Source organism: Triticum dicoccoides, chromosome 1B (assembly GCF_002162155.2).
Source record: "Triticum dicoccoides isolate Atlit2015 ecotype Zavitan chromosome 1B, WEW_v2.0, whole genome shotgun sequence".
Lineage (NCBI taxonomy): Eukaryota > Viridiplantae > Streptophyta > Magnoliopsida > Poales > Poaceae > Triticum > Triticum dicoccoides.
Genome location: NC_041381.1, coordinates 411,665,556 through 411,674,642, shown reverse-complemented (window position 1 = coordinate 411,674,642; position 9,087 = coordinate 411,665,556). Strand labels below are relative to the sequence as shown.

Below are 9,087 nucleotides of genomic sequence, written 5' to 3'. Positions count from 1 at the left end.
ACTAAAGGAGACCTAAGCAGGCAACTGCAGGCAAGGATCAACTCAAACACTTCAAGTCCAGCCTTGCCTGACCAGGCACAAATCAACGACAACTCAGGCCCAGGCCAAGCGCGTTTTTCTCGAGGCACAAAGCCAGGTCACCAACCAAACTAGCTCTAAATGTGTCACGCATTGACTGGGTCGCGCTAAGCTCATGTCAAGCATACCAATTTCCTAATTACTTTTGCTTGTATAATAAATGGTGTTACTTCATGCGCGCCATGACATAATCATTGGTATGTACTCCCTCCGTTTCTAAATATAAGTCTTTTTAGAGATTCCACTAAGGGGCTACGTACGAAGCAAAATGAATGAATCTACACTCTATAATATGTCTATATACATTCGCATGTAGTTCATAGTGAAATCTCTAAAAAGACTTATATTTAGGAACGGATGGAGTACAACTTTGACAAAACATATGCTGCTATGCAACCATTCATGGATCCTCTACCCCGCAAAAGAAAAAAAAGAACCATTTATGGATCCTAGTTGTCTTGTGGAAGTATTCCGAAGAAAGTGACATTTTTAGACATGCCTTGCGTCAAAATTTGGAACCATTAACCAGAAATATTATTTCAAATGTTTGCACTTGAGATTTATAAATCATATGCATGGATTCGTCTTGAGAAGTATTTCTAGAATATTGTTATATGCTACATTCTGGGCAGAGAGATGGAAAGAATGAGAGAGGTAGGAGACGGCCGCCCTCAAGAGATAAGGCAGGGGAACGAGTGGCTCCGAAAGAAGCGGTGCGTGGTCCCCACCAAAACACGTGGCGTCTAGGCGATGTTTCAGAAATCATCCGGGTGATTTCAAGATTTTCCAAATAAATCTTCAGGTGACTGAAAATAGTAAAAGTGATATTTTATAGTCTATTTAGGCATGTGACGTAGAAATCATATTTAGACAACTAATCTCGGCAACAAAATCCACAAGTTTTACAAGTAGTGTTTTGCAATGAAATCCATCCAAGACCAGCTTGATCAGGAGCGAATCGTGGCGTTCTTTTTTTCTCTAGAAGGGCTTGGAGGGGAGATTGTGGTTGGCGAGGAAGTGCTTGAAGAGCTCCAGCGCCTGCTCGGGCAGCGACGTTGGCACCATGTGCCCGGCTCCTCTCACCGTGACAAATGTCAGGCCATCATACACCACACTCCATCCGCCAACCTGCAACCAACAAACGCATCAGAACAAGAACGTCCTCACGATGTAACGTGTGAGATAGGGTCACAAAGATTGATAGTGTCACAACCAATTAGGGGCTACTTGCCGATGGGATTCTCCTGCTATTTTGTTCAGTTATCCAGTTAATCAAAACAGTAGTGGTACCTGCTTGTGAGTGAACCATGGCGACCAGTCCTCCTTGATGGGCAGGTCGAGCTTCTTCAGCGTGTACCTCGTCGACGTCGTAGGGATCCTTGCATCCGTGTCGCCGCTGAAAATCCATATGCGAAGCCCTTCCTCCGCGAGCTTTTTGACGATGGGGACGACCGTCATGTCGGAATCCTTCCACACCGCGTTGATGCTATTGCTGAAAAGAAACACCACAGAAGCAAAACAGTATAAATTCAGCTATGAAAAGGTACACACAGAAACACAATCCCGAGCCCAACAAGGAAACTCAGCTAGGTGAGCTCACCGGCAGAGAACGTAGGGATACGGCAGTCCTGTGGTGTTGGCATGCAGAGCCCTCTGCACATCCGCACGGTTCAGATACTCGGTGGCGTACGTCTGCGTGCATGGATGGAAGCCCATCGGCATCTTGAGGAGATCAAACTGTGTGCATGAAAAATCAATCACACTGTTTGATCAGAACACACATACAGACCAAGGGGGAAAATAAGTGGCTGAAACTTTTGAAGCTGAAGGGTGCTTACACGGCCGTTGGTCTGCCCGATGTTCGACGAGGCTGACGCGTTCAAAGCCGGGTACCGAGGTCGCAGTAGGGGGTGTAGAGGCTGTAGACGTCTATGAGTTTGTAGAGAAGAAAGAACTCGCTCAGTGCCGCGTCGCACTCCGGAGACAGGATCTCAATGCTGAAGTCGCAGGACTTGAGGAAGGCGCTGTAGAGCGTGTCGGAGATGATGGCGTGGTGCCACGCCGAGTCCACGATCCCCTGCAAGTCTGTGTCCCCGTCCATGTACGCGTTCCCGATCTAGAATCGGAAGAAGAAAAAACATGATCAATAAGTACTAGTGAAATTTTTAGAGAGTGAACTGGATATCAGCGTATGTACCAGGATGCCTTTGAAGTTTATGTAGTTTTCTTTGGAGGCCTTCTTGTTCTCCTCCACGATGACATTCGCTAACTGTGGAATGTAGTGTCCTAGTGATCCAGTGGCAAGAGAACTAGAATAAGCAAAATTCAGATCATGAGTACAGTAGTACAATCTATGGATAAGTTGGCAGACCTGCATAGCTCTCTCCAGCTATGTAGAACTCTTTCGTTTTGTGCTGGGGGAACCTTTGAAACCACCTGACGAGGAAAGCGTATGAACCGTGTGCTGCAAAGGACGAATGAAATGTCATGTTATCTTGGGAAGAAATCCCTTCATGTTTGGATAGAAGAGGAAACACATATATTTCTTGCATACCCGTGGAATTGTCTCCCGGTGGATCTATTTCGAAAGACGTGTTCGTGTACGAAAATCCAACACCCGCTGGAGAGTCCAGGAACAGCAAGTTGGCAGCTGAAGGTTCACCAGACAGTAAGCTATGCATGCTTCCATTGGCATGAAAATTGTAAGTCTAATATGTTAGTCTTCGTTTGTACTTGCCTTGGTTCCAGGCATACGGATTGAGCTCGAGCTCAGGCACATCTTTCTTCACAAGAAATGGCCCGAGCTCCTGCGCCTGCCCAAACCCTACAGAAGAACACCCGGGTCCTGCAAATTTTGCAAAAAACACACGATGTACAGCTACATTACATGTACATCTTTCACCCACAAAGTTTTCTGAAGCTCCAAGTTAAAATACAGTAAATCAGTCAGCAACCTCCATTTAACCATAGGACCAGTGGCTTCTCGTCAGGCTTCTCCATAGCCTCGAAGAACCAATAGAACAGTGCCTTGCCGAGGCGCTCATCGGTCGTGACGTACCCGGAGTAGTGCTTGAACGCATATGAGTAGCTCGGCGCCCCCGGCAGCGAGGCGACGCGGTCAAGCTCTTGCGCGGCCATTGTGGCTGCGTCAAGGTTTGCTGTTGCACTGTCAGGCCGTGCTGCAGCTGCACAACAGAGTGCCAGTGCAGCAGACACAAGTAGCAAGCAGGGTAAGGTGGAAACCTCCATTGTCTAAGGTTTGTTAGCTCGTTTTGGTTGGGATTGTAGAGAAGTTAGGCACTGGAATGAAGCATTTATAGTACAGAGACAGTGTGTGGAGTGCAGAGACAACTGACAAGTAGATCGAGTCCTTGGCCGGCATCAACCTTTTCTTGTTGGCCTGATTCTCCCTCTTGCTCAGAATTACATAATTACTCTTTAACAATATGATTTAGCAATGTTGTTATTCATGAAAGACCAGCAGTAAGAAAGATTAGCCATATATACTTACTTTTACTGATAATTTCAGTTTGGAAAGCAACGAAGGCTGTGAGCATGGGTGTACAATCCCACAACACAGCTTCAGTGCTTGCCTATATTTTTTGGAAAAATAAAACATTGTGGGTAACTGTGGCTTCTCGCCCGTTACTCATGCATCGACAAATGTTTTTGGCTCCGCAAACGTCTCTTACAATCTGGAGTGCTTGTGTATTGTGCACACGGTTTCTAGTTTGCGTGGTCGTGTCCATGCCGGAATCGCGTGTGCTTACATCATCTTTGTTGTATCATCAAGTGTTTGGTGTGGATTATCGTTGCTATTTTCTCTTTTTTTATTGTTTTTTCATCCGTCTAGGCATTGTTTCGATCTTATATGACTTGATCCTTTGTGTGTGTGTTAGTGTTGTCTTTATACATCCTAATTCGGAAGAAGCCAAGTTTGTGTGTTCATTATTTTGAATTGCCTTAATGCTACATTATAAAGGAATAAAAAAGTACTCCCTCCGTCCCATAATATAAGAACGTTTTTGACACTAGTGTAGTGTCAAAAACGTTCTTATATTTTGGGACAGAGGGAGTACTATTTGTTGTCCCGGCTATTAGTATGCAGACAAACAAGTATCAGTTTTATCACCATAAGCATCAAAGGAAGCATTGTCCTTTATCCCAAAGTATCATTCACCGGAAAAGGCTTTGCGGTCCGCATTGAAAACGACACTATATAGTACTTCCTCCGTTTTTACCCTTGGACGGCTTTTCAAAACCGATGTTGGACCTTGGACAGGCTTGCGCGTCGTGTATTGGATCACCAGGAAGCATGCCCGTTTTGTGACCAAGAGGAGGAGAGCATCAATCATCTCTTCATCGGTTGTGTGTTCGCGAGGGAAATCTGGACCGGTATATGCCTAGCGATGAACAGACCGGAATGGACACGGTGTTGGAGGCTAGGAGGATTGGTGCACCGACAAGGTTGACACGAGGTTGGGGGCGAGAGACACTCGAGCCTTATTTCTTCTAGGGATGTGGGAGCTATGAAAACATTGGAATGTGGTCGTTTCGATGGTGCTACACCTTCGAGTTCTCAATAAGTAGAATCGTCCTTGAGGGTAGGACTTGGAAGAGAGCGGGCCTTTTTAAGGGCGACATCGAGCCACTCTTCACGACCACAGAGAGATGGACGAAAGAGAGGAGTTAAATGTAACCTATAACTGCCAATGTGGAGGGGCTCTTTACGCCCGTCCTCTTCTTTAATAGTACGCACACTCATGCGTACTTGAGAAAAAAATACTAATAAAGCGCGCTTAACTTTTTTTAGTGTTTCTGAAAACACAGTACAATCGAAGTCGCTCACATACATGAATACGGGAGACATCCAACTTTAACTATAATTTTCATTAACAATATGGTTACCTCATTAATATGAAAACATATAAAATCAAATTATTTTACAAAGTAAATATGGCAATACAAATTATACATGCCCAATTTAATTATTTTTTATACATTAGTGATCAAAATCATTCATTAAAGACTGCGCAAAGTCAAAGGGGCACCTTACATTCTTAGAAAGAGGGAGCAGGTGACATGATCATGTATATAATTGATATGATGTCACTGAGACGGCACATCGGAATCATTCAACAGACCAGAAATGCTGATCTCAAAGTGACGAAGACATAATTATGCTAATAAGTTTGTATTGAGTTCTTTTTACAACTCGATTAATAAGGACTTCGGATAAAATATTCAAACTTGCTTAAATACTTATACATAGTGCCCCTATGGAAATGATGCATATTAAATCACAGAACTGAAAATAATAATGACAAATGCCTGACATCGCACAAAGCATATTGCTATGCTTATAATAGGTTCATATTAAGGTCTATCTCATAAATAACTCATCATTTTTAGAGAAGAGGCACGAGACGAGCCTAGCTCTGAAATAATAATGCCACAAACCAGTTAGGAATTAGAAAGTTCAACAAGCAACGGTGGAGTTCAACAAGTAGTGGGTCAGGTCGCCACCATCAAAACACAGATGACGATTGCAGCCACTCCTTCCAACATGGGCAATGTTACGTTCGCTCATCGCAACACAAATGATGTTTGCAGTTGCCTATTGGACACGAACAATGTTGCAGAAGCACGGAGCAGCAATGGTCATTGTAGCTATTGGGGTGAGTTAGAGCAGTGCAACGTGGTGAGTTAGGGCATCTACAATGCAAGGCTCTTAGCTAGACGCTTAGGGAGAAAAAATAATATTAAAAATAATAAAAAGGCACCTAGAAGCCTCGTCTTCCAATGGGGGATGCTAATTAGAGGCGCTACATGCAAATCGGCAACAGAGACCAAGGATTGCTCGTGTTCAGTGCGTACTTGAGAAAACATCAAGCGCCCGATGCACTACTTTGCATCTCTCTTGCGCCTGACGCTAGGATTTGGTAGGGAATCACTTACGCAACCACCAATATACCAGGAACTATTTCCTGGCGCCCTCCACTAGCGCCTCGCATTGAAGATGCCCTTAAGGGGGGAGGTATGGCATGCGAGCGATGGCCAGGAATTTTGCAACAATGGCGGGGCCTTGTAGCACGGTGGCCAACGGGGGGTTGAAAATGTGGGTGGCATGTGGCGGCAACACTCACCTGACGATGCAGTGTGTGAGAGAAATCGAAGGGAGTTTTTTCGAGGAAGAAAAGGGAGTCATGACAGAAATCGCGTGGATGGGGATAAGGCTAGAAGGGATAAGACTAGAAGGAGATGAGTGGCTCCACAGAGACGCGCGTCACTTAATAGAGGCGGCCGAAGAAACAAAAGATAATAGGATGATTTCCAACATTTTCAAGAAAGAATCAACAAGTAATTAGGCCTCGTGCTAGGCCGGTTAATGCTTCATCCTCAGCCTTGCCGGTCTAGACTGAGAATCATTCTCTTGGTCATAAACACCCACAAACTTACGCAACCCTGATGCCACCCAAAAACAAGAGGAAATCCTATTTGGGGCTCAGGACATCTTCAACGTAGACCCTCGAACCACCTGCAACCGTATGGATTGAGCGGTCTGCACACATATGCCATCTAACGTGGTACCTCATTGGTCCGCGGAGCAGTCCGGACGTCAGTTTTCCCGCAATTAGAAGTAAAGTAGGGATTTTACAGGAGTCCGGACATCTACATAACGAACAAAAGCCACCTGCGTGGAAGGTGATATGTTTGGCGGAAGGCTAGCATGTTTAAAGGCCAGAAGATGATTAGCATTTGGCGGAATCATCTCTGAAAATGACCATCACTCCACTCACTCATACGGCCTTCCTTAGTTTGTTATAAGTGGGTCGGGGCCCATAGACTTTCCTCCACCAGCTTCAAAGTTTGCTCGATTTTTAGGGTCGTTTTCTCTATGTTTTTACTTCTGTTTTCTTTGACAGTTTCCTATTTTCATTGGCAGTTTTCACTTATGTTTTCTGGCAGTTTTCTATTAGGGTTTTTATTTTGTTTTTGTTTTTTCTTTAATTTTTAATTTTCTATTTTTTTAAATCATGAGATTTTAAAAAAACTAAGATCATTTTTTCAAAGTGGTGATTTTTAAATTCGTGAACTATTTTTGCAATTGGATAAAATAATCTTAAATTCAGGAATATTTTTTAGTTAAATATATATTCAATAATTTTTTTATTTGGTGGATATTTTTTCAATCAAAAATAGTTTTTAAATTTGCAGGGAATAAAGTAATTCATGAACTTTTTTTAATTCCATAAACTTTTTACAGTTGCGAGAATATTTTGTTCTTCCGAATATACATTTTTTATATATAAATGTATATGTTTTTTAGTGAACCAGTACTTGTTGGCGCCCGAGGTGTGCGAAAGTGATCCATATGAGTGACTTAATTGACCGCGGGCTGCCAAGGGTACGCATGAGCGCCAGGGGCACTCAAGAGGTGCTCCCCAGAGAGGCGACACTGAAAATGCATTTTTTTAACTTTTTGTTAAAATGTGATTTTTTTGGAAATTCTAAACGTTTTGCAAAGTGATTTTTTCAAGATTTGATTTTTGTTTTTTTATGAATTTATGGAGAAAATAGTAAAGAAATAAAAAAGAAACAAAAAACTAAACAGAAAATCGGAAAAGTCATTAAAGGTATAAATAAAGATAAAAAATGGGGATTCAGGAATCTTGTAGGAGGTTCACAAAACCCGTCAGAAACATTGCCAAAACCGGGTGGCTCGGACATGTGATGCGTCAAGTTGGCCCGTTTATCTCGGATTCGCTTGCTCGCGGGCATGTGTGAAGCCACAGCAATTTGCTGCAGCCAGCCAGCGGCGAATAGGATTCGGGTGCTGCTATGTCTCGTGTACAGCGAGTTGAGTCTTCTGACTCGCTGAAGCGCGCGAGGATATGAACCGGCCTAGTTCGAGGTAGGTACATTGCCTCGTTTTCTTTTTCTGTTTTTTATCTTTTTATTCCATTTTTAGTTTTATTTACACTTCTAAATATTCTAAACATATATATTAGAAATTTTTACTTAACATAATATTTTTTTTTAAAAGCATGCTTTGAAAAATGTAGAATGTGTGTAAAAAATGTTAACCATGTATTTAAAAAATAATGAAATTTCTTGATCATGTATATAAAAATGTTAATCAAGCATTTAAAAAATATATTGAACAAGTATTTGAAAAATGCTGAACGAGTATTCGTAAAATGTTGAACAAGTGTTCAGAAAATGTTTAGTAAGTATTAAAAACGTTGAACAAGTATTTGAAAAATGCTGAACAAGCATTCAGACAAAGTTTAACGTGTATAAATAAAATGTTGACAATTTATTAAAGAAATGATGAATGTTAATCAAGCATTTGAAAAAAATATTGAACAGGTATTTGAAAAATGTTGATCAAGCATTTGAACAATGTTGAATGTGTTTACAATAAATATTGACCATGTATTAAAAATGAAGAAATTTGTTGATCATGTATATGACAAATGTTAATCAAGCATTTGAGAAAATGATGAAGAAGTATTTAGACAATGTTAATCAAGCATTTGAAAAATGTTAAATGTGTATAGAAAAAATGCCGACCATGTGTTCAATAAATGGTAATGTTGCATTTAGAAAATGTTAATCAAATATTTGAAAAAAATGTTAGATGTGTATTAGAAAAATGTTGTTGACATATACAAAAATAGTAGAATAAGAACCAAAAGAACAAAGAAAACTTAAAAAAGAAAAAAAATGGAAAAGAAAGGAACAAAATTCAAAATATAAAAAATGGCGAAGAAAAAAAAAACAAAAAAACGAAAAAGACAAAGAAACCGGCTCGAATCGCCTCAAATAGGACGCGCCTCTACAAGTTACCACGAAATGGACCTGAGCGGAGTGACTAGCAGCGCCTATGTTCCCGGTGAAGACCATGGGTTGATCTCTACTTCTCCCATTTCCTATGCTATTTTTTACTGGCTATACGCGCGCGAACGGGCCGGTCCCATACGACGTGATGGAGGGAAAACCTTG

General features: G+C 41.7%; 1 pseudogene; it reads right to left on the bottom strand.

Annotated features, from left to right (window-relative positions):
- Positions 1 to 927: 927 nt before the first annotated feature.
- LOC119338190 lies at positions 928 to 6,184 on the bottom strand (annotated as a pseudogene).
- Positions 6,185 to 9,087: the final 2,903 nt, after the last annotated feature.